The sequence below is a fragment of the Lampetra planeri genome, chromosome 23, assembly GCF_965212315.1.
Source record: "Lampetra planeri chromosome 23, kcLamPlan1.2.h2, whole genome shotgun sequence".
Classification (NCBI taxonomy): domain Eukaryota; kingdom Metazoa; phylum Chordata; class Hyperoartia; order Petromyzontiformes; family Petromyzontidae; genus Lampetra; species Lampetra planeri.
This window is the reverse complement of record NC_136129.1, coordinates 10,816,284-10,823,637: the sequence shown is the minus strand read 5'-3', so window position 1 is coordinate 10,823,637 and position 7,354 is coordinate 10,816,284.

Genomic DNA, 7,354 nt, shown 5'->3' with positions numbered 1-7,354 from the left:
CACACACAACGAGTCTGTGTGGAAAATATCAGCTCGATTGGATCACGGAAAGTGGGTTAAAAAACGAGCGAAAGATTTGCACGGTCTTAAGCAAGCAAGCGAACTTAATATAAAGGATTTTAAAATATATTCGCCTGTGGAGGACGCGGGGATCAATCCCGCGACCTTTGGCATGGGAAGCGAGGGCGCTACCAACTGCGCTACTCCGCCACGGCCTGTGGAGGGGTTACGCTCTGGGCTCTTACACTCTGACGTTCAGCCAAAGCCATGAATGCGTTCTATTTGAAAATATGTAAAATACATTTTTTTTGCCTAAAAAGTGTAACATTTTGGGAATTTTTTTTCACGAACAATAATTGTCTGGCACAACGAGTCTGTGTGGAAAATGTCAGCTCGATTGGATCACGGGAAGTGGGTTAAAAAACGACGGAAAGATTTGCACGGTCCTAAGCAAGCAAGCAAGCACGCAAGCAAGCACGCGAACTTAATATAAAGGATTTAAAAATGAAATTAACTTTACCGAAAGAACTAAGAGTATGAATCCTTGCAGTCACGAAAGCTTCAAATCTAGAATTAGATATGTGTTGGCTCATGTCCGATTAAAATGTGGAAAAAAATTACAGCTGCTAGATTTATGAAAGACAAAGTTATTGCTATATTTTATTTATTCATGAAAATGAAAAAAAATAAACCACGATTTAGGTAACCGAAAATCTCATGTGCTTCAATCATTATGACAGAGAGAACACCCTAGCTTGAAGCCAGTTTTGATTTATGAAAATATTTGCCCGATCAAGAATCTGATAAATAAATCAGGTTGGTGACGTGGCCTAGCAGAAAAGCATTTTCAGCTTGTTTCAGAGGTTCACGGTTCGACTACAGTGGCTGCACTGGTTATTAATGCGGGTGTATTTAACCATAATGCTGCTTCACAGTGGACGTTAAAGATTCCCTGATGCCATTCGCAAGAGTAGGCCATTTCGTGCCAGTCAGGGGCCACATTTCCCAAATTTAAAACATTTCCCTCAAATCACTCAGTTGGGACTAAACATAGCAAACATTGTTCCCTACTGTGTGAAAAAGAGTCATGATACTCAGTGAAGATTGTCGAGGTAAATAGGTATCATTAAAAATAATATCCAGCAACCATGAACTTCGCCCAGTTTGCTTCAAAATAAATAACCAAACATACCTATTTCACATAACCGTCTCTCTGCATGAAAAACAAGTATTTTTTTTACATATTCCATCAGCCACACGGCCTTCTAGGAGTACACACTTTCAGCAGCAGCATTGGTACAACACAAACTCTGGAATGGTTCAGACAGTGTCAGTCATCGGCAGAGTTAGGGTGATTTTGAATTGCAAAGCCTTGCATGTGTAATAAAAGACTCCGTCAGGCGATGCTGGTCTCCGTTTGTCTTTTATTCAGGTTCTTCTCCGCACCCCCACTGGCCTCCTCTCGGACCAGAGTCGTCCCGCGCACGCTCTCTCTCTCGCGTGCCGCGCACGCTTTCTCTCTCGCGTGCCGCGCACGCTCTCTCTCTCGCGTGCCGCGCACGCTTTCTCTCTCGCGTGCTCCGCACGCTCCTCTGTTAGCTCCTCTATTCCCGCACTCCGCTGGCCGACGGCGTGCAGAGGTCCTTCGGCCACGTGGCCGATGGCACGGATCTTTCCTCACCACCCAACGTGGCTCAGCCTCTTAACTTCCCCTGACTGCCCCGATCTCTTCCGGGCTCCCACTTATATACATTCCCCCCACGTGACCCTGACTCCTCCCCTTCCGGATCGTCAGATCCGGCCTTCCCATACTACCCCGCTGGCTCCGCCCCCATTCACCTCGCCTCCCATTGGAGCTGCCGAGGTGAACGGTGGCCCCTCCCACACGCCCCACAGACCAGGCTCCGCCCCCCAATACCCCGGGCCGTGTGATTGGACCAGAGCTCAGCAACAACCCCATTTATGCTCGCATTACACATGTAATACACCACGCTCCAGACAGCACATGGCAACATGGAGCCAACGGTGAGCCTGCAATTGCAAGCATGTAAACAAGCCAATCACCTTCTTGGTTTTTTCGGTAAAGTCACGCAGAAGGGAAGTAACAAAACAATAAAAACAAAACATAATAATCACCTCAAAGCAAGGACACGATCACGTGCCTAGGGGCCGTCCATAAATGACGTCACGCACCTAGGGTGGGGGGGGTCAGACATTTGTGACGATGTGTGACGAGGGGGGGGGGGTTGAGAAATGTGACGTCACATCAAAATGCGCAACTTTAAATAAATATAGACAACACGTTCTACTTAATTAAATAAATCAACTTTTTAATAAATGTTTTCTCCTACAACATCAGAGTGCAGCGCCACATTAAATACGCACTACAATGACAATAGTTTAAAGCGATTTGAAGCATGTTTAATATTTTGGGGGGGGGGGCAGAGCTTTGTGACCTTATATTTGAGGGGGGGTCTGACTTTTTGTGACGCCGTGTGACGAGGGGAGGGGGGTCAAAAATCGTCCAAAATCGCGTGACGTCATTTATGGACGGCCCCCTACTGCGGCCTTCCGTCAGCAAGTTTTTTCAAAAGCACTTAAGAAGACTCATTGGATGTTGCCCCGAAGGTGAATTAAAAGGTCATTGGGTGAGTATGTCGGTCTAGTAAATATTCCTTACAATGCAGCACTTTGGGTCTCCAAAAGCACATTCCATTGCGGAGTAGTATATGTGACAAGAATACATATCTCGATATGACTTTCACTGACAGATGCAGCCTGATTTACATGGTCGACAAGCTCCTGAACTGCACGCGTAGATTATTGGAATACTTTAGAGAACTGTAGATGAGACAATGGCCCATATGTTTATGAAAAAAAACAAAGAGTATGAATCCTTGCGGTCACGAAAGCTTCAAATCTAGAATTATGAAAAATTGTTTACCATCTGAAGGTATCGTTACATAAGATTTTTCTAAACTCTCAACAAACGACAGCGTTATTGGTAAAGTCATAATCTTGTGGAAAGGTTTTGCACTGTGGACATTTACTTTATTTACATTGAGCTTAAGCCTTTGCACTGTGTGCCTTGCATTATATGTATGACTGTTAACATGTTTCATTTCTCTACAGTGCCTTTCACTGAAATGTAGTTCGTGACATTAGGGAAGCTTTTTATTTGACTAAACAGCTGAGACCTCACCCGATGCTTGACCGGAATAATCCTGTGTTTTCCTCTCTTCTTATGAAAGCACAAATGTCGACACGATATTATGCACTACAGTACAGGAAAACAGAACAGGTGGAAGCTAAGCAATTAGTCTTGCGTATTTTCTGTTACCTTGGTTTCACCAAACAGCCCTTTGCCACCTTGGTTATTTCTCCACGGTCAACATTGTGTCAAGAGCTATTCGGATACTGCTTTGATGTAAATTCACGATAACTGATTTTAGCAATGAGAAACTATGACTTTAAAGCCAATATACACAACTATACATGCTGTTCACCAATAGGCTGTTCATCTTCCATAGACCACAATTGGTAATTGGAGACATTACAACTCAACACATTCGCCAGTAACACTGGCCTTAAAGGGAACATATATACAATAGGCGACGTTTCGGGCAAAGACCTTTGCACAGCACACACAAGAAGAATGACCATTCCCCAAAGCGTCGTATATTACACGTATGTTTTTCCTTTAAGGTAGTATGATTAACGAAAGTATTTTAAACTTTGTTTTTGTTAATTGTGGATCACTGCCAGAGCAGTAGCAGTCACCAAATAATGTGTTTAAAATGAGACTGAATGTCGAAACCGGTTCAAACTTTTTGCTTGTTTTGAACCAATGCTGCTGAAATCACGCACTCCTAGAAGGCCGTATGGCTGGTGGGATGTGTAAAAAATATATACCGTACTCTGATATTATATGGAGGGTCAGATATTGGAAAGAGGCTTGCGGTCAGCTTATTTATTTTCTAACTGTAAATAAGTTCTGGAGTTTGAAATCAATGTTTCAGCGTTGCATTGAAAGAGATCTGCTGCTGATGGTGAACAGAATCGAGGCATTGTTTGACAACAGATCTCGTGCCAAGCAAGTCTTCAGCAACAGCCAATGCACGTGGACGTGGTTACACAACATCTGAGGTCTGCAAATGTACTTTAGTGATGAAACCATGTTGTGAAAGAAGCCGTGTCACGTGCCTCGGATGGGTATAATCATTATCATCAGCCAAGATCGAAGCACTGCTGGATGAAGGCCTCCCCAAGGCGTCGCATGTCTCATGCTCGTGCGATGTAACAATCCGTCTGGATCCTGCATGGGAGCTGATTTCATCGCTCCATCTCCACGGCGAATTTCCTCTCAGACACCTTCCTACCTTTGGCTAGCGACGCGTCCCACCTAAGCCCCCCACCCAACCACTCGTAACAGTCAATACGGCGCTGTCTTCAACTTGGGCTTTTTCTTACTCTCTCTCAATGTATTTCCTCGCCTTCATTCCACGTTGTTGTAAATGTTCATGTTGCTGATCCATAGTCATGAGCAGGAATACAAGGCGCTCTTCTGTCGGCACTCTTGTAGAGAGACCACAGGGACTCACAGGCGCCAGGAGGAGGGACAACAGACACGAGCGGGAAGGCAGCAGGAGCAGCAGCAGCCAGGCAGTGAGCCGCCACCAACAATTGCCAAAGTTCTGTCGTCCTCTATATATGGAGACGTTATCGGTCCATTAATGAGTGTTTACATGTGGGAGGAAACTGGAGCACGCGGAGAAACCACACGCGTGCGAGGGGGAAACACTCTATCCCGTACAAATCCTCCACCACTCGGCAGGAACAATTTTGCGATTCACCGACCCTCGCTGCCTCCACAGTGTGTTGAACTTCCTTCAGACCGTACATAGCTAACCGTGCTATATATATATACTTTATATTCAGTTGACAAATTATGGACGATGTTGATACAGACTCAAGTCTCATTCTGGAGACATTACTTTCGGCACACTGATTATATGCATTAAATTTTATTTAAACTTGAAGCTTTTCAATATTGTACGGAGTAACCGTTTCATTCATTAGTGTACCAGTGATAAATTGGTGATACCTCTTCCTCTGATACAACGGTGGTTTCTCAAGACACGATGTTTAGAGTACACAGCGTATGTATCACCTTTAGACAAACATATAGCACGTCGACAAACTATACAGAATCTGAATATTTATACTCACCAGCCAAGCCAAGGGCTGGCACATACACGATCCCAAATGATGACTATCATCATGCCGCTTGTTTACCGAGGGAAGCCTCAGACCTCCTATTCATGAGGGTCTCGCCACGTTCGTTACATAACATGTTGCTGTGTGTAATCTCAATTGAGTAATTTGCAGGTAATATGTTTTAGCAATGGAATGTTTTGTCAATACCAGTGACATTGTACGTGTTTTTTTAGCTATGGGGGGAAACTGGCGAACCCATGCAGATCGAGGGGAGAGAACATAGAAGCTGGACACATCAAACCCACTGGTTTCTTGATGTGAGGCACGAGTGTCACCACTCAGCCACCTTACCGCCCCATGCGTTGTGGTACCTACCAACTCGTAGCTTGTGTCCAAGTACACAGAAGGCGGGCGGCTGACGTGGACAGACAGAGGCATTTTCCATTCCACGGCTGTGCTGCGTGCAATAACAAACCCCATTCTTCACGCTGTGCATTTATTCTAAACGTCGCACGAAGACCGCACACGGATATCATTGAAAGTTCTCGCTACGTTTGCTCGGCTCGTGTTGTCTTTCCGCTCGCTCAGGGAATCGTTCCTATTTCAACAGAGCGATGACGCACCTGTAAGTCAAGCCATTTATCAAAACCGCAGTAAATGCCCAGGTCCTTTCATTTTATGTTGTGTGTGCTCCTGTTTGCTTGTACTCCACGTGTGCAAACAAGAGGTCAGCCGAGCGCAATTGGCGTTGATAAATCCGCAGCTCCTATGCGTGTGGTTGACTTTGACTCCTTTCGATGAGATATGGCTTACAAACAAACGCACGTTCATCAGTAAAATATCTTATACATCAGCTACCTGGGTACGCACCTTTATATCAAGAGCATGACACGAGGGCATATTGCGTGATAGTACCATCCAGCATAATTATGCAAATCAGCCAAGGTCAATGCTCTGATGGATAAAAGCTGTCGCCATCTCTCATGGTCTGGCGATGTCGCAATCCCACCGGCCACCTCATGAGCTGAGGGGCACTTCTCTCACGAGGAATCCATCATGGAAATTATATCACGTGACTCTTTTTGTGCCATCGTCATCATATCTATATAATGGTACTGCACCGTTTATATTGTGTTATTGTTAACACGTAAAATTTAGACTTTAAACTTTCGTGACTGCAGGAATTCATATTCTTGCTTCTTTCGGTAAAGTCAAGTAAATAGAAAACAAAAAAAATCTAAGAAATAAAAATAAAATAAAACGTGATATTTTTTTATTATTTTTTATTATTTTATATTCTATCTACTTGACTTTACCGAAAGACCCAAATAATATTCAATCCTGCAGTCACAAAAGCTTTAAGTCAAGATTTTACGTGATTTGCATTTAAAAAAATCTACATTATTGTTACAGTTGCTATTGATTAAGGCAATTTTCTAAAACTATTACCACATTCATTTCATAATCCATTCATGCTGGGAAATGCACGCGCGTGTCTCTTGTCATTTTTGGAGACAATTTACTTTATCAGCGAAAGAGTTTCAATGAATTACTATTTATTGTGAAATGTTTAACTATACTCCTGACGAAAGTCGTTTCATGATTGTGATGTTATATATCCAGGAAAGCCTCACCGAGTCTCAAGATTCACTTTCAGGATGGGCCTTGCCAGGGTCGTTCTCGGCCAGAACGCCACCTATATGGAGGAGGCATTAGCGAACCACCAAAGGCCTCCCCGACTTTCCACGAAAGGAGCCCACGAGCGCAGCCACAGGCCTGCATCGGTGTTTTGTACTTGTAAGACAATGGAAAGGAATACCACGTCAAGGTTTCCGTGTCACTACTGTGCTTTGGTAGGACAGCCACATTGCCTCAACTCCTTGAGTTCTGAACGACAACATGACCATACGTTGTTATTTAGAGCTGGTAGTCTGGCTAAAAGCGTTCGTACGTGCATTACCGCACACCTCTCTGTGTTGTTAAATACATTTGTTCCCACCGACCTGCGTACAAGTTGCTTTTGCGTGATGGGTTTTTATCGTCACCTGGACATTTGAGTTACCATTTGAATATGTGCTGACTCATTCCGAGTCGGACGTGTTCCCGTGTTCTCTGGTCGCATTACAAAATGTCGATA